The sequence below is a fragment of the Symphalangus syndactylus genome, chromosome X (genome assembly GCF_028878055.3).
Source record: "Symphalangus syndactylus isolate Jambi chromosome X, NHGRI_mSymSyn1-v2.1_pri, whole genome shotgun sequence".
Lineage (NCBI taxonomy): Eukaryota > Metazoa > Chordata > Mammalia > Primates > Hylobatidae > Symphalangus > Symphalangus syndactylus.
In genome coordinates this window covers 71,476,529-71,502,166 of record NC_072447.2, presented here as the reverse complement: position 1 = coordinate 71,502,166, position 25,638 = coordinate 71,476,529, and positions in this window count along the sequence as shown.

Below are 25,638 nucleotides of genomic sequence, written 5' to 3'. Positions count from 1 at the left end.
GCCTGTTCACTCTGATGATAGTTTCTTTTGTTGTGCAGAAGCTCTTTAGTTTAATTAAATCCCATTTGTCAATTTTGGCTTTTGTTGCCATTGCTTTTGGTGTTTTAGTCAGGAAGTCTTTGCCCATGCCTGTGTCCTGAGTGGTTTTGCCTAGGTTTTCTTCTAGCATTTTTATGGTTTTAGGCCTTACATTTAAGTCTTTAATCCATCTTGAGTTAATTTTTGTATAAGGTGTAAGGAAAGGGTCCGGTTTCAGTTTTCTGCATATGGCTAGCCAGTTTTCCCAACACCATTTATTAAATAGGGAATCCTTTCCATATTGCTTGCTTTTGTCAGTTTTGTTAAAGATCAGATGGCTGTAGATGTGTGGTGTTATTTCTGAGGCGTCTGTTCTGTTCCATTGGTCTATATCTCTGTTTTGGTACCAGTACCATGCTGTTTTGGTTACTGTAGCCTTGTAGTATAGTTGAAGTCAGGTAGTGTGATGCCTCCAGCTTTGTTCTTTTTGCTTAGGATTGTCTTGGGTATGTGGGCTTTTCTTTGGTTCCATATTAAATTTAAAGTAGTTTTTCCTAATTCTGTGAAGAAAGTCATTGGTAGCTTGATGGGGATGGCATTGAATCTATAAATTACTTTGGGCTATATGGCCATTTTGATGATATTGATTCTTCCTATACATGAGTATGGACTGTTTTTCCATTTGTTTGTGTCCTCTTTTATTTCCTTGAGCAGTGGTTTGTAGTTCTCCTTGAAGAGGTCATTCACATCCCTTGTAAGTTGGATTCCTAGGTATTTTATTCTCTTTGAAGCAATTGTGAATGGGAGTTCACTCATGATTTGGCTCTCTGTTTGTCTATTATTGGTGCATAGGAGTGCTTGTGATTTTTGTACATTGATTTTGTATCCTGAGAATTTGCTGAAGTTGCTTATTAGCTTAAGGACTTTTGGGGCTGAGACAATGGGGTTTTCTAAATGTACAATCATTTCATCTGCAAACAGAGACAATTTGACTTCCTCTCTTCCTATTTGAATATGCTTTATTTCCTTCTCTTGCCTGATTGCCCTGGTCAGAACTTCCAATACTATGCTGAATAAGAGTGGTGAGAGAGAGAATCCTTGTCTTGTGCCAGTTTTCCAAGGGAATGCTTCCAGTTTTTGTCCATTCAGTATGATATTGGCTGTGGGTTTGTCATAAATAGCTCTTATTATTTTGAGATATGTTCCATCATACCAAGTTTATTGAGAGTTTTTAGCATGAAAGGGTGTTGAACTTTGTCAAAAGCCTCTTCCACATTTAACATCTTAATCTGAACATTTTCCTTCTTCAATTCCAGGTCTTTAGACAAACTCAACCAATTTTCAGTCAGAAAGTGTTTAAATTTACCTATATCCTGGAAACCCCCCACCAGCTTTGAGTTGTCCCGCCTTTCTGAACAATACCAATGTATTTCTTAGATTTATGTGATTGATGTCTCATGCCTCTCTAAAATATATGAAACCCAGCTGTACCCAAACCACCATGGGCACACGTTCTCAGGACCTCCTGAGGGTTGTATCATGGACCATGTTCACCCATACTTGGCTCAGAATAAATCTCTTAAAATATTTTACAGAGTTTGACTCTTTTTGTTGACACTCTTAGAATATTAGGTCTTAAAAATTTTTTTTTTTTTTTTTGAGATGGAGTCTCGCTCTGTCGCCCAGGCTGGAGTGCAGTGGCACAATTTTGGCTCACTGCAAGCTCCACCTCCCAGGTTCACGCCATTCTCCTGCCTCAGCCTCTCCGAGTAGCTGGGACTACAGGTGACCGCCACCACGCCCAGCTAATTTTTTGTATTTTTAGTAGAGACGGGGTTTCACCGTGGTCTCGATCTCCTGACCTCATGATCCGCCCACCTCGACCTCCCAAAGTGCTGAGATTACAAGCATGAGCCACCGTGCCCGGCCTATTAGCTCTTAAATTTCATAACAGAGTATTTAAGTCTACATAACAGACATCAATTGGGTGTCTGTAGGCTTCTAATGCACAGAGAGCTCACTCAAATTTTTTGTGTTATTTTAAAGAGGCAAGAAATCGTGACTGGTCAGGTATGCCAAGAATGTTCAGGGAATACCATATAAGTCTGAAGTGTAGTTACATGGGAGGAATTTCCCAGTGTGAATTTACCCTTCTTTAATGGAAAGTTGAGTTTATAATAATAGTGGTACGTGCATAATGGCAGATGATGTTTTAGTGAATTAGTTGTTACTGTAAAATTATACAAAACTTTGCCATTTCATTATTAAAATATAGTGTAAATAAAATTTATGGACAATATAATATGGTAAACCATATTAGACATTTTGTGGAAGAAATTTGCTTATTTTTAGGCAGGAAGGCACTGCTAAAGACTAGGTTCCCATTTATTAATTTTGCATCTCCATAAAATATTACTGTAATTTTCACAGTGCTGAAGTCCCAGCTACACAGAGTAAACTTAAAAGGAAACTAGGTCATTAATTAGTAAGATACATTTACTTGTGAGCAATTTCTTGTAACAGCTTTATTGAGGTATAATTTACAAACCATGTAATCCACTCATTTAAAGTATACAGTTAATGGTTTTGAATATATTTACAAACATGTACAGCAATCATTACTATTTAATTCCATAATTTTTATCACCTGCTTGGAGTAATTTAAATAATAACTTGAAAAGGCCCTTTGAAATGAGTAATTTTTTATTGAATTTTTAATGTTATTGCAAGGACAAAAAACCAAACTGATGTATTCTTAAAGCATCAAGATCAAATCATAGGTAAGATAAATATGCAAGATAGAATAGCCCCCATAATTGTTGTGGAGGTATCTGTGAATAATAGGAATCACATTTTATAGAGCAGCTAAGACTTGAATATATAAAGGATCTCCAAGGTTGCCTATATCCACATGCATAGAAGTGCTATTTTCTTTTAGATTTACCAATCAACTTTATAGGATTTTCATGTGAAAAGAGTAATGAACCTTTTTGTGGGGCTTGTATGTTTGGAGTGAATAGAAACACTGCCAAAGGGCCTCTGGGCCTAGAAACTGCATAGTAGAATATCGAAAGAGGAGTGATTTGTACAAGAATACTCCTGTGAATTGTGTGTTTATTAGTTTTTATGTTTGTTTGCTGGAAAAGGTCCACTCAAGAGTCTACTGTTTTTGAAGTGTAATAACATTCTAAAGAGTTAAGAATATTCAAAATTCCAGTGGAAAACGCAAAATGGGCCTAAAATAAATAAAAACTAAATGAAGTATACTTTTGTAATTTGCTGGATGCCTCCGTTAAATGAGTATGTGTTCATATTTAGAAAATCTTATCAAGAATTTGTTGTGTCTATAAAACGTAAGGGTCTCTTTAAAGTAATATATGGATGTAAAAAATTGTGGTTCCCTAGAGGAAAGCAGGTCTATTAGGGAGGATTTTTTCTCAGTTCATTTAGAGAGGCTTCTTTGTGGAATTTGATTACATCATCAAATTCCTGGACCTGTGATTCATGCAATATTTAAAACAACAGGAAATCTTTTAAGACAAAGTTAGTTTTCCACATCTGCAGAGATAAATTTGAGGGCATGATGTATACTTTATAATCAGAAAAGATGTTCAGGAAAATAATTTGTCCAAATCAATGAGAGATACCCTTTGAATAATATATTTGTTATCTTTCTTGAAGGGGTAATTTAATAAGACATGTAATTTTAAGGCTCAGAGACCACATCATTGAACATCTATGTGCACATCTTGGAGAAGTCCCACTTATTGAAGTACGTGTTTCAGGTCTTTTCGTGTTAAGTATATTTACAGTGTTGTGTAACAGAGATTTTGGATTTTTTATGTTTCAAAACTGAAACTATATGCTAAGCATGAAGTCCCTGACTCCTTCCCCCAGCTCTTGATAACCACCTTCCTATTCTCTGTTTTTATAATTTTGACCACATTAGATATTTCATATGGGTGGAATTACAGAATATTTGTCCTTTTGTTACTGGTTTATTTTGCTTAACATAATGTCCTCAAGGCTCACCCATGTTGTAGCACGTAACAGTATTTTCCCTTTTTTTTTGAAGGCTTTAATATCAGATTGTTGTTTATATACTTTCTCATTATCATTTTATCTGTTGATGGACATTTAGGTTATTTATACCTCTTGGCTACTGAGAACAGTGCTGCAGTGAACATGGGCATGCAACTATCTCTTTGAGATTCCACTTTGGGTTCTTTTGGATATATACCCAGGAGTGGGATTGCCAGATCACTTGGAAATTAAATTTTTTAATTTTTTAGGAACCTCCATAATGTTTTACATAATGGCTGCATGATTTTATATATCCACCAACAATGCAAAACGATTCCAGTTTCTCCACATCCATTCCAACATTTGTTATTCTATGTAATTTTAATAGTGGCCATCTTAAGAGGTACGGGGTGATATATCAATGTGGTTTTGATTTGCATTCATCTTATGATAGCGATGTTGGGCATCATTTCATATGTTTGTTGACTATTTGTATACCTATTTGTCTATTCATGTTATTTTACCTATATCTTAATTGGGTAATTTATTTTGGTTGTTGGTGGTGAATTGAAGTTCTTTATATATCCTTTTTAACTCCTTATCAGATATATAATATGCAAATATTTTCTTCCATGTTGTCTTTTTCACTCTGTTGTGTTTTTCTTTGACGTGTGCAAGTTTTTAAGTTTGATATAGTTTGATTTGTCTATTTTAACTTTTGTTGCCTATGCTTCTCATGTCATCTTTATTAAATAATTGCCAAATCTAATGCTTTGAGAGTTATCCCTATGTTTTCTTCTATGACTTTATATTATCAGGCCTTGCATTTAGATCTTTAATTCTTTTTCAGTTAACTTTTCTGTATGGTGTAATTTAAGGGTCCACATTTATTCTTTTGTGTGTGGATATCCAGTTTTCTCAACACCATTTATTGAATAGTCTGTTCCTTTCTCATTGTGTAATTTGGTACCCTTCTCGAAAATAATTTCGTTATATATGCAAGGTTCATTTCTTGGCTCTCTATTCTGTATTACTGGTTAATTCTCTAACTTTGTAAAAATTATTTTCTCGATTACTTTTTTGTAGTCTTTTTTGAAATCAGGAAGTGTGAGTTCTCTCATTTTGTTATTTTTTTTACAAGTCTGTTCTGGCTATTTGGATTTCCTGACATTCCTTATAAATTTTAGGATTTTTTCTTGTATTTCTGTAAAATAAAAAATTGAGATTTTGGTAACGATTCAATTGAATCTGTAGATTGCTTTACATATTGTGGACATTTTCACAATATTAAGTGGTTCAATACATAAGCACAGATTGTTTTTAATATTTTTGTTTCTTATTTGAGTCTTTTAGTAATGTTTTGTTTTTTTTTGCCATACATCATTTACCTCCTTGTTTATTTCCAAGTATTTTATCCTTTTGATGTTATAGTAAGTAGAATTGTTTTCTTTATTTTCTTTTCCCATTAGTAATTTATAGTGCATAGAAATAATTGATTTTTGTATGCTTGTGTTGGATACTGAAATTATTTTGAAATCATGTATCAGTTTCAACAGTTTTTTTTTGTGCATGTAATCTTTAGTGTTTTCTGCCATACGATTCTGTCAATTTGGATGTCTTTCATTACTTTTTATTATCTGATATTTCTGTCTAAGACTTCCAGTGCTATGTTGAACAGTAGTGGAAAGAATGGGCCTCCTTGCTTTCTTCTGGATATTAGAGAGAGCTATTTCAATCTTTCACCATGAAGTATAATGTCAGCTGTTGGTTTTTTATATATGGCTTTTATTATGATAAGGTATTTTTCTTTTATATTCAGTTGTTGAGTGCTTTATATTGTAAAAAAAGGTATGTGGAATTTTCATTAAATGAGGCCAGGACACAATTTTTGTTATTTTCTTAATATAGTGTATTATATTGATTGATTTTTTGTTTTGAACCATTTTTGCAGTCCAGGTATAAATCCCACTTTATCAGCATGTATAATACTTTTTATGTGCTATTGCATTTGATTTGCTATTTTCCTGAGTATTTTTTGCATCAATAATAATCACAGATAATGTTCTGTGGTTTTATTTTCTTCTTGTCTCTGGTTCTGGTGTTAGAATAATACTGGCTTCATAAAATGACTTTGAAAGTGTTCCCTCTTCTTCAATTGTTTGGAAGAGTTTGAAAATTGGTGCTATTTTTTGAACATTGGGTGGAATTCATCACTGAAGACAGCTGATTGTGGGCTTGCTTTGGTATGGGAAGTTTTTGATTATTGCTTGAATCTCCTTACTAGTTATAGTCCTTTCAGAATTTTTTTCATTTCTTTATGATGCATTTACAGTAGGTTGTATGTCTGTAAGTTTATCGTTTTTTCTATATTATTCAATTTGTTAGTTATAATTTTTGTTATATAATTTTATACTCCTTTTTGTCTCTGTCACATCAGTTGTTATATCCCCTCTTTCATTTCTAGATTCAGTTATTTGAGTCTTCTACTTTTTGTCATATTCTAACTAAAGATTTGTCAATTTTATTGATCTTTTCAAAAAACTATCTTTTGGTTTTATTTTTTTCTATTGTTTTTCTGTTCACTAATTTGTCTCTTCTCTATCTTTATTAATTATTCCTCATCTGCTAATATTGGGTTCACTTTGTTTTCCTCTTCTGGTTCTTTGAGGGTTTGTGCATGTTTCCTAATTGAACCAACATGCATGTTTCTGCTTAGGAAATCCCTCTAGTGTCTGCCTGCGATATTGCAGCCTCTACATGTGGCAGTAAGCTATAGAACTGAAGCCCTACCTAGTGTCTCTCTGTGGTACTGCTGACTCTAGTTGTAGAATTAGTCATGTTCTTGTTTTCAGTGGTCTGCAATTTGGCCACTTACTCCTGTCATCATTTAGATGCAGGCAAGTTAGAAAATAGTTGCTTGGACAGCACCATGAGAAGTCAGAATGTTAACTGTGGATTCCACTCCTTTCCATTTCAAAAGAGAAGTTAGAAATTAGGGATTTCCTCCCAATCACATTGTACTGTGCTGGGGAAGGGAGTGCTCTGTTGAGTAAATGCCATATATATACATTTTTTTTTTTTCTTTTTTTTTTTCCTAGCTTCAGCTCACCTTGGTGCAGGAACCTTTTAACTGGTTTTTGGATTTGTCACTAAGGCTACTGACTCATATGTTTTAGTTCAATTCCTGTTTCCTAGGGTGAAGACGCATCTGGGGCTTTTGTATTCTGCCATCCGGCTGAAGTTACTGCTTACATCATTCAGTGTTTCAGAATGACCAATCTGACTGAAAGTTGTAATAGAGGTCTTAAAAAATATTATTTATTTTTGAATAAACAAAAATTTTTTATGAGGCCACTAAATCTAAATTTCCATGTAAAGCATCCAATGGCCATGAAGTGTTGATAATCTGGATAGATTCCTTATGGTTTCTATGGGTCTACTAACCAGAGAAGGCCAATTCCAGATACCAGGTAAATAATTAAAGATATACTTCAAAGCCGTAAAAATAGAACATGTCCAGGGAAATGTCATGAAAACTCAAGCACTTTTAAATTGAATTACTTCCCCTTTGTGGTTTTATTATCTTGCTTTATCCTGAAGATTCCATTAAGTGGCTGCTGGGTATATGCAGCAAAGTAATATTTTCAGGATTTCACTATTTCTATTTTGGGGCCATTTGATGGTAAGGTGAATTAAATCCACTTATTTAAATTTTAAGACATTAGTAGAAGGCAAGCTCATTAGGAATGGATGTGTATATGTTCTGAAAAATGAAGATGAGCCTTTATGAATCTTCATTTGCAGAAATGTGACAATCATTTATCAGAAATTCCCAATTTTTCCAGTTGGCACTGATAACTTTAAGGCTCAGATGAAGAATTCATGGAAATGAGTCATCAAAATCATGAAATATTTGTTGTTTGTTGGAAGGTTCATGTCAATGAGAGTGAGGTATATTTGATGTATACATTTCTTATCAAAGATCACATAAGTGGGACAGGAAGAATGGCCCCAGCATTGACATGAGAGACCTAGAAGTAATATTAGTCACATTGAGAAGGGAGGAACAAATCATTAGGCAGGATGCTCTAAGGTAGCAAAGGACTCCACATAGTGGAGTTACAGAATATCCTATAACATTACAAGGGTAAATGAAAATGAAAAGGGCTTAGGAATAAAATTAAAATCAATTCCAGTGCTTACTAGTAAATATTAGCCAATTGTGGTCCTCCAAAATTCTGGTTTAGAGATAATGTTCACACACTTAAATTGTCAAATTAGCAATATCAGTGATATACACCTCAAAGAGTTATTCTGAGAATGAAATAAGATAATATATAGGAAATATGCAGCAGAGTCACTACCTAAATGTGGGGTGTATGGCAGCATGGGGAATTGCTAATACACATATACACATTCCAATATAAAATATCTTTTTGAAACATGGCAATGATAACAGTGTAGTATAATGAGCCAAAGATGAGCTATGTGCATTGGACCCTAGGTTGTTTAATTCTTTTCTCCTGTGAGTGTTTTTTTTTTAATTTTCATTTTTCTTTACTTCTTCTAAAAAAAACCAGGATACATGTGCAGAATGTGCAGGTTTGTTCCATAGGTATACATGTGACATGGTGGTTTGCTGTACCCAGTGACCCATCCTCTAAGTTCTCTCCCCTCGTCCCCCAATCCTGCATAGTATTCCATGGTGTATATGTGCCACATTCTCTTTATCCAGTCTCTCATTGATGGGCATTTGGGTTGGTTTTATGTCTTTGCTCTTGTAAATAGTGCTGCAATAAACATATGTGTTCACGTGTCTTTATAGTAGAATGATTCATATTCTTTGGGTATATACCCAGTAATGTGATTGCTGGGTCAAATGGTATTTCTGGTTCTAGATCCTTGATGAATCGCCATACTGTTTTCCACAATGGTTGATTAATTTACATTCCCACCAACAGTGTAATGACATGGTATCTCATTGTGGTTTTGATTTGCATTTCTCTGATGATCAGTGATGTTGAGCTTTTTAAAAATATATTTGTTGGCCACGTTAATATCTACTCCTGAGAAGTGTCTGTTCATATCCTCTGACCACTTTTTGATGGGGCTGTTTTTTTCTCGTAAATTTGTTTAAGTTGCTGTTTACTTCTTCACTGCAATATGATAACTGTTAGCTCAAAAACCTGCTGCTGCCAAATGAATTTTTGCACATCAAAATTGTTTTTTCCTTTTGAACATCTGATCCAGAGACTTCTTTCTATAATACTGAGTGACATCGCCTAGACATATAAGCCCCTCTCTGGTACATCTCTGCTCTCTTTAGAGAGTTCTCTTGTCTTTTCCCCTTCTATATCATTGGCCTCTGGCCATATGCTTCGGGACAGTTTAAGGCTGCAAAAGTTTTATCCTGTCATGTGAAAGCACTGCCTAATAAAGCTTCTTGAGTCTTACTGCCTATCATCATTATAGCTTCTTCCTTGATTAGCCCCTAATACCTGGACTCAAACAGGTGATGACAAAGATGGGATTTTGGTGATTAGAAGATGGGCATGAAGACTGCCTAGCCAGTGAGACCATCCATTGACATAATGATCCTGGATAGCTTTAAATGGTTGGGGCTTAAAATGTAAAACACCTCTGCTTTAGTTTGACATGGCATTGCTTCATGCTATATTATACTCTATAGTTTTCATGGTTTTCTCCTGTGTCTCATTAGCCTGACCGAGGAAGCACCAAAATGTCTTTGAACCTACATCATGAAAACTGACTTTCTGTGTTACAGGTGTTGAGATATCCAGGGAAGGAGGCCAAGCCATTTACCGGGACCCCTCACTAGGCAGGTTCTGAATATTGTAATACCTGTGGGCCTTAATAAGAAAGAGAAGAAATGCAGGCCTCTGCATTTCAAAGAATGGATTTTCTTTGATCCCATAATGGAGATTCCTGCAGTGGGACTGGTGATTTGGGGAATTCTGAAATGAGAAGGCATCTTCATCCTTAGGGACTACTATGGCAGGTTAAGGAGCCAGTTAAGCTGAGATGCAGGACTAGGTCAGTCAGCTAAGTGAAGTTAGGGGAGCCATCTTTGTAAATATCATGCCTCTGCTATTGCCCGTCTGATCTGCTGCTAAACGTGATGTAAATTCTAGTCTCTCCCCAGCAGGATATGGAGACCCCAAACCTTTGGACTGAGCCAGCTAAATCATTACTTAAAATAAGTAAAGACATGGAAATGTATATTCCTGCTTCTCTAAAGACTCCAAAGGAGGTGGCTACCCAGGAAAAAATGTTGCAAACCATGAGACATATGTTGGGCCCTGTCTTTGATAATTTCTCACCAGGGTGCCACTCAGAAGGAATTTAAAAGCTCAAACTCCCCAGGAGAAATAAGATAAACTGAGCTGGCAAGGAAAATCATGGGAAGACAACCAGCACCCTTTTTTAAGAAGTAGAACTGTGTCACCATAATAGGAACCGGATAATGTACCCACTACATTGCCAGTAACCACATGCAAAGTAATAAAATAGAAAAGGCAGGCCGGGCACGGTGGCTCACGCTTGTAATCCCAGCACTTTGGGAGGACGAGGTTGGCGGATCATGAGGTCAGGAGATCGAGACCATGGTGAAACACCGTCTCTACTAAAAAACACGAAAAAATTAGCCGGGTGTCATGGCGGGCGCCTGTAGTCCCAGCTCCTCAGAGAGGCTGAAGCAGGAGAATGGCGTGAACCTGGGAGGCAGAGCTTGCAGTGAGCCGAGATCACGCCACTGCACTCCAGCCTGGGTGACAGAGCCAGACTCTGTCTCCAAAATAAATAAATAAATAAATAAATAAATAAATAAATAAAATAGAAAAGGCAAAAGGAAAAGACCAACAAGGAGGAACTAGTTCTCAGTTGGAGGAAGAGACTTGTTCCACCTATTGTCCTAAGGCCCAGTAACTTCTTATGGATTTAACCCACAAACCACTCATGGTTTAAAGTGTGAACCCAAAATGTCTAAGACAGGTCTCGACCAATTTAGAGAGTTTATTTTGCCAAGGTTAAGGACATGCCCATGAAACAGCCTCAAGAGGTCCTAATGACTTGTGCCCGAGGTTGAGCACAGCTTGGTTTCACACATTTTAGGGAGACAGGAGACATCAATTTGTATCTGTAAGATGATGTACACCGGTTCTGTCCAGGAAGGCAGGAAAACTGGAGGAGGAGGAGGTGACTTCCAGGTCAGATAAATAAGAAACAAAACGTTGCATTCCTCTGAGTCTCTGATTAGCCTTTTACTGAATACACAATGTACATGTGAGACAAGGGTATAGGAATAGTCACTTATCCCTTAGTCTGACCTTAGTAAAACAATAGAGTAGAGGAAGGAATCAGACATGACCTTGGCCTAAGAGGGATGACTTTGAGTTCTGTCTTTGTCCACAAAGAATTTCCTTGTGGAGAAATAATGAGGGAGATATGCAGCTTTTTTTTTTTTAAATCTTTGTAGCTATCTTCTTTAGGAATAAAATGGGAGACAGATTTGCCTGACATAGTCCCCAGCTTGATGTTTTCATTGGCTTAGTGATTTGGGGGAGCCCCAAGATTTATTTTCCTTTGAAATGTCCCCCCTTTTCTTTTTAAAATCTTTTGGAGAAAGCATTTTAGAAGAAAATGAGTTTTGTTGTTGTTGTTGTTGTTCCAGATTTGCCTCATGGCTAGGATGGTTTTTTCCTAGATAGGTAGGTCTCACGTTATTAGGAAAGGTCATTTTTAATAGGTTGTGAATTCTTACCTTCTACAAAGAAAAAACAGGAGGAAGAAGGGAGAAAACAACAGCAACAAAAATATGAAGAGCAATCCTGAAAAATCAATATAGGCCATCTTACTCTGAAGTTCATACATCAGTAGGCAGGTATGCAAGTGATTTATATATGTAAATAGGTTGCCGTCATTTCATTTTCTTCTGAAGTTTAACTTTTCTAGCTTCAGTTTGCAGGGCTTAAAGAAAGCCCAGGTTAATTTTTGGTGATTTCAAATCAGGAAAATTTGGGAGGGGGAAGGAAAGAAAAGAAAATTGTAAATATTATTTTGAAGACTTGTAGCCAGGAAAAATTTTAGAATTCAGTCCAAGCTGTAGAAAATAATAAAAATTCAAAAACATTAGGCAAGACTAGAATCTAACAACAGGTGTACTGTAGTGCAAAAGAAAAATAAATCATGGGACCCCCAAATCACTGAGCTAAAGGGAAAGTCAAGCTAGAAACTGCTTAGGGCAAACCTGCCTCCCATTCTATTCAGTCATCCTTCTGCTCACTGAGATAAATGCATATCTGATTGCCTCTGTTGGAAAAGCTTATGAGAAACTCAAAAGAATTCAACCTTTTTCTCTTATCATCTACCTATGACCTGGAAGCCCACTCCTCACTTCTAGTCATCCCACCCTTTTTGGACCTAATCAATGTTCATCTTACATATATTGATTTAATTCTCATGTCTCCCTAAAATGTATAAAACCAAACTGTTCCCTGACTACCTGGGCACATGTCATCAGGACCTCCTGAGGTTGTGTTATGGCACATGTTCTCACTTGGCAAAATAAACTCTATTTTTTTTTTTTTTTCTGAGACAGGGTGTCACTCTGTCACCCAGGCTGGAGTGCAGTGGCACGATCTCGGCTCACTACAAGCTCCACCTCCTGGGTCCACGCCATTCTCCTGCCTCAGCCTCACTAGTAGCTGGGACTACAGGTGCCCACCAGCATGCCCGGCTAACTTTTTTTTTTGTATTTTTAGTAGAGACAGGTTTTCACCCTGTTAGCCAGGATGGTGTTGATCTCCTGACCTCGTGATCCACCTGCCTCAGCCTCGCAAAGGGCAAAATAAACTTTCTAAATTTACTGAGACCAGTCTCAGATATTTGGGGTTCACAGATTTGTAACCACGAAGGGATTCTTAGTGGAGGTGCCCCGACCTTTGACAAATCTCCTATTGGTGTCCGGTACCAGCTTGAGCTTTCTTTATGGCTCAAACTAATAGAATAATTTGCTGAGGCCTAGGAGCCAACATCCCCCTCCTGACCTCCCATGTGCCTCCAGAGAATCCTTGATCTTCAAAAATTTGGTGAAGGTCTGAAGTGTATTTTGCTGTACAGCTCCTTTTTTTTTTTTTGAAGTTTTACTCGCTTCCAATAAGGAAGGCAAGGGCGGGTGGAGCCAAGATGGCCAAACAGGAACAGCTCCAGTCTACAGCTCCCAGTATGAGTGACGCAGAAAACGGGTGATTTCTGCATTTCCAACTGAGGTACCGGGTTCATCTCACTGGGGAGTGCCGGACAGTGGGTGTAGGAGAGTGGGTGCAGCACACCGTGCAAGAGCCAAAGCAGGGTGAGGCATCGCCTCACCTGGGAAGTGCAAGGGGTCAGGGAATTCCCTTTCCTAGTCAAAGAAAGGGGTGACAGATGGCACCTGGAAGATCGGGTCACTCCCCCCCAATACTGCGCTTTTCCAATGGGCTTACCAAACGGCACACCAGGAGATTATATCCCACACCTGGCTCAAAGGGTCCTAAGCCCACGGAGCCTCACTCATTGCTAGCACAGCAGTCTGAGATCAAATTGCAAGGGGGCAGCGAGGCTGGGGGAGGGGCACCCATCATTGCTCAGGCTTGAGTAGGTAAACAAAGCGGCTGGGAAGCCGGGTCCTGACTGTCAGAAGGAAAACTAACAAACAGAAAGGACATCCACACCAAAAACCCACCTGTATGTCACCGTCCTCAAAGACCAAATGTAGATAAAACCACAAAGATGGGGAAAAAACAGAGCAGAAAAACCAGAAACTCTAAAAATCAGAGCACCTCTCCTCCTCCAAAGGAATGCAGCACCTCACCAGCAATGGAACAAAGCTGGACAGAGAATGCCTTTGATGAGTTGAGAGAGGAAGACTTCAGAAGATCAAACTACTCCAAGCTAAAGGAGGAAGTTTGAACCAATGGCAAAGAAGTTAAAACTTTGAAAAAAAATTAGATGAATGACTAACTAGAATAACCAATGCAGAGAAGTCGTTAAAGGACCTGATGGAACTGAAAACCACGGCACAAGAACTACGTGACGAACGCACAAGCAACAGTAACCAATGTGATCAACTGGAAGAAAGGGCATCAGTGATGGAAGATGAAATGAATGAAATGAAGTGAGAAGAGAAGTTTAGGGAAAAAAGAATAAAAGGAAATGAACAAAGCCTCCAAGAAATATGGGACTATATGAAAAGACCAAATCTATGTCTCATTGGTGTACCTGAAAGCGACGGGGAGAATGGAACCAAGTTGGAAAACACTCTGCAGGATATTATCCAGGAGAACTTCCCCAATCTGGCAAGGCAGGCCAACACTCAAATTCAAGAAATACAGAGAACGCCACAAAGATACTCCTCGAGAAGAGCAACGCCAAGACACATAATTGTCAGATTGACCAAAGTTGAAATGAAGGAAAAAATGTTAAGGGCAGCCAGAGGGAAAGGTCGAGTTACCCAAAAAGGGAAGCCCATCAGACTAACAGCTGATCTCTCGTCAGAAACTCTACAAGACAGAAGAGAGTGGGGGCTAATATTCAATATTCTTAAAGAAAATAATTTACAACCCAGAATTTCATATCCAGCCAAACTAAGCTTCGTGAGTGAAGGAGAAATGAAATATTTTACAGACAAGCAAATGCTGAGAGATTTTGTCACCACAAGGCCTGCCCTAAAAGAGCTCCTGAAGGAAGCACTAAACATGGAAAGGATCAACTGTTACCAGCCACTGCAAAAACATGCCAAATTGTAAAGACCGTCAAGGCTAGGAAGAAACTGCATCAACTAATGAGCAAAATAACCAGCTAACATCGTAATGACAGGATCAATTTCACACATAACAATACTAACCTTAAATGGGCTAAATGCTCCAATTAAAAGGCACAGACTGGCAAACTGGATAAAGAGTCAAGACCCATCAGTGTGCTGTATTCAGGAAACCCATCTCATGCGCACAGACACACACAGGCTCAACATAAAGGGATGGAGGAAGATCTACCAAGCAAATGGAAAACTAAAAAAGGCAGAGGTTGCAATCCTAGTCTCTGATAAAACAGACGTTAAACCAGCAAAGGTCAAAAGAGACAAAGAAGGCCATTACATAATGGTAAAGGGATCAATTCACAAGAAGAGCTAACTATCCTAAATATATATGCACCCAATACAGGAGCACCCAGATTCATAAAGCAAGTCCTTAGGGACCTACAAAGAGACTTAGACTCCCACACGATAATAATGGGAGACTTTAACACCCCACCGTCAACATTAGACAGATCAATGAGACAGGACGTTAACAAGGATATCCAGGAATTGAACTCAGCTCTGCAACAAGCAGACCTAATAGACATCTACAGAACTCTCCACCCCAAATCAACAGAATATACATTCTTTTCAGCACCACACCACACCTATTCCAAAATTGACCACATAGTTGGAAGTAAAGCACTCCTCAGCAAATGTAAAGGAACAGAAATTATAACAAACTGTCTCTCAGACCACAGTGCAATCAAACTAGAACTCAGGATTAAGAAACTCACTCAAAACCGCTCAACTGCTGGGCACGGTGGCTCACGCCTGTAATCCCAGCACTTTGGGAGGCCGAGGCAGGCGGATCCCGAGGTCAGGAGATCGAGACCATGGTGAAACCCCGTCTCTACTAAAAACACAAAAAATTAGCCGGGCGTGGTGGCGGGCGCCTGTAGTCCCAGCTACTCAGAGAGGCTGAGGCAGGAGAATGGCGTGAACCCGGGAGACGGAGTTTGCAGTGAGCCGAGATCGCGCCACTGCACTCCAGCCTGGGCGACAGAGCGAGACTCTGTCTCAAAAAAAAAAAAAAAAAAACCGCTCAACTACATGGAAACTGAACAACCTGCTCCTGAATGACTATCAGGTACATAACAAAATGAAGGCAGAAATAAAGATGTTCTTTGAAACCAACGAGAACAAAGACACAACATACCAGAATCTCTGGGACACATTCAAAGCAGTGTGTAGAGGGAAATTTGTAGCACTAAATGCCCACAAGAGAAAGCAGGAAAGATCTAAAATTGACACCCTAACATCACAATTAAAAGAACTAGAGAAGCAAGAGCAAACACATTCAAATGCTAGCAGAAGGCAAAAAATAACTAAGATCAGAGCAGAACTGAAGGAAATAGAGACACAAAAAACCCTTCAAAAATCAATGAATCCAGGAGCTGGTTGTTTGAAAAGATCAACAAAATTGATAGACTGCTAGCAAGACTAATAAAGAAGAAAAGAGAGAAGAATCAAATCGACGCAATCAAAAATGATAAAGGGGACATCACTACCGATCCCACAGAAATACAAACTATCATCAGAGAATATGATAAACACTTCTATGCAAATAAACAAGAAAAACTAGAAGAAATGGATAAATTCCTCCACACATACACCCTCCCAGGACTAAACCAGGAAGAAGGTGAATCTCTGAACAGACCAATAAGAGGCTCTGAATTTGTGGCAATATTTAATAGCTTGTGACCCAAAAAAAGTCCAGGACCAGATGGATTCACAGCCGAATTCTACCAGAGGTACAAGGAGGAGCTGGTGCCATTCCCTCTGAAACTATTCCAATCAATAGAAAAAGAAGGAATCCTCCCTAACTCATTTTATGAGGCCAGCATCATCCTGATACCAAAGCCTGGCAGAGACACAACAAAAAAAGAGAATTTTAGACCAATATCGTTGATGAACATTGAGGCCAAAATCCTCAGTAAAATACTGGCAAACTGAGTCCAGCAACACATCAAAAAGCTTATCCATCGTGATCAAGTGGGTTTCATCCCTGGGATGCAAGGCTGGTTCAACTTATGCAAATCAATAAACGTAACCCAGCATATAAACAGAATCAAACACAAAAACCACATGATTATCTCAATGATGCAGAAAAGGCCTTTGACAAAATTCAACAACGCTTCATGCTAAAAACTCTCAATAAATTAGGTGTTGATGGGACATATCTCAAAATAATAAGAGCTATCTATGACAAACCCACAGCCAATACCATACTGAATGGACAAAAACTGGAAGCATTCCCTTTGAAAACTGGCACAAGACAGGGATGCCCTCTCTCACCACTCCTATTCAACATAGTGTTGGAAGTTCTGACCAGGGCACTTAATCTTCCAGATATCACCTTTTGTCATAACTCAAGAGTTGTGAATGGCCCTCGCCATAATGATGCTTTTTGACTGAGCTCTTCTCTAACCTGAATGCAAGAGATGCAATAGTTAGGCATGAATATCATCCCCCCTCTTCAGCCTGAAGAAGTTACAGAAGATGAATCTTCCTCTCTCTACAGCCCTTAGGATTAAGGGTTCTCTTATAAAAGGGAGGGGGGAAATATGTCAGAGGCATTTGAACCAGAGAAACTCCATCTTGAATAGGCACTGTGTAAAATAAGACTGAGACCTACTGGGATGCATTCCCAGGAGGTTAGGCATTCTAATTCACAGGATGAGATAAGAAGTCTCCACAAGATACAGATTATAAAGATTTGGCTGATAAATCTGTTCATGATAAAGAAGCTGGCCAAAACACACCAAAACCAAGATGCTAACGAAAGTGTCCTCTGGTTGTCCTCACTGCTCATTATATGCTAATTATAATGCATTAACATGCCAAAAGACACTCCCACCAGTGCAATGACAATGTACAAATGCCTTGGCAACATCAAGAAGTTACCCTATATGGTTTAAAAATGGTAGGAACCCTCAGTTCCGGGAATTGCCCACCCCTTTTCTGGAAAACTCATGAATAATCCACCCTTTATTTAGCATATAATCAAGAAATAACTGGAAGTATCCTTCGTGAAGCAGCCCAAGTCACTACTCTTCCTATGGAGTAGACATTCTTTCATTAGTTAACTTTGTTAATAAACTTGCTTTCACTTTATGGATTCACCTCAAATTATTTCTTGCGTGAGATCCAAGAATCCTTTCTTGGGGTCTGGAGCTGGACTCCTTTACAGTAACAATGAGATTTAAAAATATTATTTTAAGGAGCTCAATGGTTAAAAGTCAGCTTAATTAAAAGCTAACATCCAAGATGTGTGCATGTGTGTGTGTGTGTGTACATGTGCACGTGTGTGTATGTTTGCATTAAAAGACTTTACGGTTTTTTTTCTCTCCTAAGACCTTGTCTCCTCTGAGCAAAAGTTTATTATTTTTTTCTCAGTTTATTGAATTTCATCGTCTTCATTTTGTTCTGCTGTCTCTCCTTTCTCTTGCCTTCGTCTGCTGCATGAGGGGCCTAAAACAGCTTATAATAGCCCGGGATTCACTGAAGAAAACAGAGAAGGCACCAGGCTCCTTTCTGGGGAGAAACTTGTTTTTCTTTATGGAACCCCAAGAGTGGGTAAAGAGAAAAGTTTGTCTCAGATCATAATGTACTTGCTTTTGCATTGTGTTACCAGATTTTTTTACTAAAATAGTTATTATAACGGAAGCTATTCTTGGGTATTTAAGAGAGAGGATAGTTTAGACACTTAGAACGGTCTTTGTTAATTTTTCTAAAAGTGCACTGTAAAAGCATCATGTGGTCTAGCCTCATAATAATTCTCCCTGTCTAGTGACCCAGGATTCAGTATGGGCCCTATCCAGAGCTCAGAGATCCAGTTAAAAGATAGGTAGTCTCTATCAAAATACAACTGGTCTCCCCTTACAATCCTATGACAGATTTCTATAATTTTTATTTGGCATCCATTTTTAATCTCCCTCTAGCACCAGACTACTTCTCTCTGTACTATGAGATGTAAATGTCATTACCATATTTTTTAACCTAAGATTTCCTTTAATGTGCAAACTTAGGACTATTTAGCAGACAATTGCCTAGGGTAATAAAATAGGTTATCAAGACTGTGTAACAGCTCCCCAGTTCCAGGCAGTGCAGCTCAAGGATAAAATTTTTCCACTTTAGAAAATGAGAGGGAAGAGTACAGAGAAATTCATCTTGCAACTTGGGTACCAGTTTAGTCACATTGAAATAAAAGCACCGAGAAGATTACTGAAGCTCTAGATTCCAGGCCTTAGCTACTGGACAGCATTTCTAGACCCACTCTGGACCAAAAGAAAATCCACTGTTCTGAAAGAAATTAAAAAAAAATAAAACTTAGTTCTGACAGAGTTCACCACATTCAGACATAAGAGCTTTTGGGCCTTGAATAACTATAAGCAGTAAGTAGCCAGGCAGTAATTGCCATGAGCCTTGGGTGCAATCTAACAGTGTACTGGCTTCAAGTGTCATCCAGTGCAGTGCTACCTGCGGTGGCCATGGGATTGCTTGTGGCACTCCTCCAAAAACTTCAGGCAGCCCAGCATGTAGAGAGAGAGAGAGAGAGAGAGAGAAAGACTCCTTTTGATTAGGAGAAAGAGAGGGAAGAGAGTGAGATAATTTTTCTGGTAACCCAGGAAATTTTCCCTTAACTTAACCAACACCACCAACGTGGTGCCTCAAGGAGTCAGCAAGAGTTGCGCTGTTACTGAATTTAGAACTTAGTGTGCCTTACAATCCTGATATGGCTGCAGTGACCACAAAGTTAAATTACCACTTTAAATACCCTTTGAATATGTAAATAGCCTTCTCGAGAAGTATGGGTAAAAATAAGTGCAGAATACTAAGATTAGAGTACATACCTAACTCTTCAATGAGCAGACACTGAAAAATATTCACAAGCATCAAGAACATACAGAAAAACATGACCTCACCAAATGAACTAAGTAAGGCACCAGTGACCAACTATGAAGTGTCAGATATATGTGACCATTCAGACAGAGAATTCAAAATACCTGCCTTGATGAAGCTCAACAAACTTTAAGATAATACAGACAATAGAGTCAGGGTTTTATTAGATAAATTGTAAAAAGAGACTGAGAAACTATGAAAAATCTAGCAGAAATGCTGGAGCGGAAAAGTACAATTAACATACTGAAAAAAATGCATTAGACCCTAGCAACAGCAGAATTGATAAAGCAGAAAAAAAAACAGTAATCTTAGAGACAGGCTATATGAAAATACACAGTCAGAAGAGAAAAAAGAATTTAAAAATTAACGCATGACTACGAGATATAGAAAATATCTGCAAAGGGGCAAATCTAAGAGTTCTTAGCCTTGAACAAGATGTAGGGAGAAAGGAGATAAAGTTTATTCAAAGATATAGTAACAGACAATTCTCCAAACCTAAAGAATGATAGGAATACCGAGGTACGAGAAGGTCCTAGAACACCAAGTGGATTTAAACCAAATGAAACATCTCCAGGCATTTAATAAATTCTCAAAAGGCAAAGATAAAGAGAGGATACTAGAAGCACCAAGAGAAAAATAAACAAATAGCACATAAAGGAGCTCCAATATGTATGGCAGCAGACTTCTCAGCAGAATTCTTATAGACCAGGGGAGAGTGAGATAGCCTATCCAAAATGCTGAAGAAAAACTAATCCCAACATGGAATATCGTATTCAGCAAAATTATCCTTCAACTATGAAGAAGAAATAAACACTTTCCCAGACAAATAAAAGCTGAGAGATCATGTCTACATCAGACCTGTCCTACAAGAAATGGTAAAGAGAGTGCTTCAATCAGAAAGAAAAGGCAGTTACAAAATGACAAAGAAATAATCTGAAGATATAAAACCTGTCAGTAATAGCAAGTACACAGAAAAGTACACAATACTATAACACTGCAATTGTAGTGTCTTAACCACTCATATCTTTAGCAGGAAGACTAATAAACTGCCAAAATTGATAGTGACAAACACCTTTCAATAGATAGACAATATAAAAAGATACAGAGATAGACAAAGTCATAAATCAGAGGAAATGAAGTTAAAGTGTAAAATGTTTTCATAGTTTTCTCTTTGCTTATTTGTTTTGCTCTTTTTGGTAATCAGAGTTGTCATCAGTTTAAAAATTGGTTATAAGATGTTATTCATCAGCTTCATGGTAACCACAAACAAACCCCTATAACATATATTTAAATATTGAAAATCAAGAAATCAAAACAAGCTACTAGATAAAATCCTTTTTTGCACAAAGGAAGACAAGAAAAAAGAGAGCACCACTGACAATCAAAAAAAATGTAAAAAAGTGGCAGTACTACGCTTTAAATAATAAGGTTAAATTTACAGTAAATTATTCAGTAAAAGTTAAGAACACCTGAATGGATAAAAAACAAGATTCAGCTATATGCGGCCCACAAGAAAGTGGCTATACCTGTGAAGATATGCATAGTTTAAAAATAAAGGAATAGAAAAAGTTATTCCATGGAAATCAGAATCAAATAACACTAGGAGTAGTACACTTATATCAGGTAAAATAGATTTCAAGACAAAAACTACACAAAGAGACAAAGAAGATCATTACACGATAATAAAGTGGTCAAATCAGGAAGAGAATATAACCATTTTATGGAACCCAGATACATAAAGAAAATACTATTAAAGATAGAGAGACAATGGTAGCAGGAGACCTAAACACCTCACTTTAATCATTGCACAGATCAACCAGACAGAAACTCAACAAAGAAAGATTCAACTTAATCTTCACTCTAGATCAGGTGAACCTAATATACATTTACAGACCGTTTCATGCAACAGCTGCAGAATACACAAACTTCTCACCAGCACATGGAATATTCTCCAGGATAGACCAAATATTACCCCACAAAACAAGTCTCAAAAAATTCAAAAAAGTTCTGAGCAAGCAGCCTGACTAGATGCAGCTGAGAAGTCCTGCTCCCACGGAAAGAAAATATGGTTTCAACTACACCAACATAAATTGAACAGATCTTTGGAGAGAAAATGCCAAATGTGGACGGAGAAAAGAAACAGATGCTGAGGCTGTAAAGGGAGGAAACTGGGAACATGGCATGGAGTACCTGAACACCAAGACTGGTTCCCAGCCCCGGACAGTGCCTGGGAAAGGGGACTTCTCCTTAAAGGAGCCCCACGGCCCAAAAGACCCGACAACAACATCAATAACAACAAAATTGTGGGCACAGTGCCCGTGATTGTAGGTGGCTCCTGAAAGGCCCAGGAGCAGGTCTGGTGAAAGGGTTAACTATCTTCCCCTGGCACCTCACAACAGAACTGCAAGCACAAGGATGCACAAAGAAACCACGCAACTAACAGCCTACTTACCGCCCATTGCTCTCAAGCGTCATCTACTGGAACACAGACAAAACTACAAGAGCAAAAAACTACCCACTGTGAAACCGAAGGGGCAAGAATTCAACAACGAACACCCCGTGCAGAGACTTGGTCCTCTGAAAACTTCCAGAAACAAAGCCAACTAACCATACTCAATTTGCATCACAGTTAAAAAAATTATGAGCCTCCCAAGATGAGGAAGAATAAATGCAAGAACTCTGACAATTCAAAAAGCCAGAGTATCCCCTTACCTTTAAATGAGTGCAATAGCTCCCCAGTAATGGCTCTTAACCAGTCTGAAATAAATGAAATGACAGACATGGAATTGTCTGGATGGCAAGGACGCTCTTCAAGATTCAGTAGAAAGCTGAAACCCAATCTAAGAAAACCAAGTAATCCAGTGAAATGATTCAAGAGCTGAAAGACAAAATAGCCATTTTAAGCCAATCCCAGGCTAGACTTCTTGAGTTGAAAAATTCACTGTGAGAATTTTATAACACAATCAGAAGTATTAATAGCAGAATAAACCAAGCTGAGAAAGAAATCTCAGAGCTTGAAAACCAGTTCTTCAAATCAACTTAGTCAAAAAAAATAAATAATTAAATAAAGAGAAAAAAACTAAGAAAAATGAACAAAACCTCTGAGAAATACGGAATTATGTGAAGAGACTCAATCGATGATTAATCAGCATTCCTGAGATAAGAGAGAGTATAAACATCTTGGAAAATATATTTGAAGTTATGGTCTATGAAAATTATCCTCCTCTCACTAGAGAGGTTTACATGCAAATCCAAGAAATACAGAGAACTCCAGACAGATACTATACAAGGCAACCATCCCCAAGGCACATGGTAACCAGGTTCACCAAGGTCAATGCCAAAGAAAAAAAATTAAAGGCAGCTAGAGAGAAGGGGCTGGTCACCTACAGAGAGAACCCCATCAGGCTAGCAGTAGACCTCTCAGTAGAAACCTTGCAATACAGAAGAGATTGGGGGCATATTTTGAACATCTCCAAGGAAAAAAAATCAACCAATGATTTTATATTTTGTCAAATTACACTTCCTAAGTGAGGGAGAAATAAAATCCTTTTCATTCAAGCAAATGTGGGGGGAATACTTTTCAACCAGATCAGCATTACAAGAGGCCCTTAAGGGAGTGCAAAACGTGGATTCGAAAGGACAATACCTGTTACCACAAAAGCACACTTCAGCACATAGCACACAGACACTGTAAAGCAACTACGTCATCAAGTCCACATAACGGCCAGCTAAGAAAATGATGAGATGATCAAAATCACATATATCAACAGTAACCTTGAATGTAAAAGGGCCAGATATCCTACTTAAAAGACACAGCATGGAAGGCTGGATTAAAAAAACAAAACTCAATCATCTGTTGTCCTCGTGAGACCTATCTCACATATAAAAACACGTAAAGGCTCAATGTAAAAAGGGAGAGTAATATCTGCCATGCAAATGCAAAATTAAAAGAGCAGCATTCACTGTTCTTAGATAAAATAGACTTTAAACCAATAAAAGCTAAGAAGAGTAAAGAAGGACATTACATAATGATAAAGAGTACAATCCAACAAGAAGCCTCAACTATCCCAAATATATACATACCCAACATTAGAGCACCCAGTTTCATATAACAAGTTCTTCTTGGCCTACAAAAAGACTTATACAACCACACTATAGTAGTGAAGGTCTTCAACATCCCACTGACAGCAGTAGGCAGATCATCAAGGTAGGAAATGGTAAACTCTTGACTTGAACTAGTCACTTGACTAATTGACCTAATAGATATCTGCAGAACACTCATCCAACAATAAAAAAAAAATACATTCTTCCCAACTGCACATAAAATACATTCTAAGATTGACCACATGCTCAGTCATAAAGAAAGCCTCAATAAATTCAAAAATTTTGAAATCATACCAAGCATACTTTCAGACCACAGTGCAATAAAAATAGAAATCAATGTCAAGAAGACCTCTCAAAACTACATGCACGCCTGAAAATAAAACAACTTCCTCTTGAACAACATCAAAATTATAGCAGAAATTTAACAAAAATTAAATTAATAAAAACAGGAACACAACAAAATCTCTGAGATGCAGCCAAATCAGTGTTAAGAGCTAACTGTACAGCCCTAAACGTCTTCATCAAATGTTAGAAATGTATCAAGTCAACAATCATCTAACTTTTCACCTAAAGCAACTAGAAAGGAAAGAACAAACCAACCCACAAATCCAGCAGAAAATTAAAAGAAAAAACTAAAATTAGAGAATAACAGAACCAACGACAAAAACCACATGATTATCTCAACAGATGCAGAAAAGGCCTTGGACAAAATTCAACAACTCTTCATGCTAAAAACTCTCAATAAATTACGTATATTGATAGGACGTATCTCAAAATAAGAAGAGCTGTCTATGACAAATGCACAGCCAATACCATACTGAATGGACAAAAACTGGAAGCATTCCCTTTGAAAACTGGCACAAGACAGGGATGCCCTCTCTCACCACTCCTATTCAACATTGTGTTGGAAGTTCTGGCCAGGGCAATCAGACAGAAGGAAATAAAGGGTATTCAATTAGGAAAAGAAGAAATCAAATTGTCCCTGTTTGCAGATGACATGGTCGTATATCTAGAAAACCCCATCACCTCAGCCCAAAATCTCCTTAAGCTGATAGGCAACTTCAGCAAAGTCTCAGGATACAAAATCAATGTGCAAAAATCACAAGCATTCTTATACACTAATAACAGACAAACAGAGAGCCAAATCATGAGTGAACTCCTATTCACGATTCCTTCAAAGAGAATAAAATACATAGGAATCCAACTTACAAGGGATGTGAAGGACCTCTTCAAGGAGAACTACAAACCATTGCTCAATGAAATAAAAGAGGATACCAACAAATGGAAGAACATTCCATGCTCATGGGTAGGAAGAATCAATATTGTGAAAATGGCCATACTGCCCAAGGTAATTTATGTATTCAATGCCATCCCCATCAAGCCACCAATGACTTTCCTCACAGAATTGGAAAAAACTACTTTAAAGTTCATATGGAACCAAAAAAGAGCCTGCATCGCCAAGTCAATCCTAAGCCAAAAGAACAAAGCTGGAGACATCACGCTACCTGACTTCAAACTATACTACAAGGCTACAGTAACCAAAACAGCATGGTACTGGTACCAAAACAGAGATATAGACCAATGAAACAGAACAGAGCCCTCAGAAATAATGCCGCATAACTACAACCATCTGACCTTTGACAAACCTGACAAAAACAAGCAATGGGGAAAGGATTCCCTATTTAATAAATGGTGCTGGGAAAACTGGCCAGCCATATGTAGAAAGCTGAAACTGG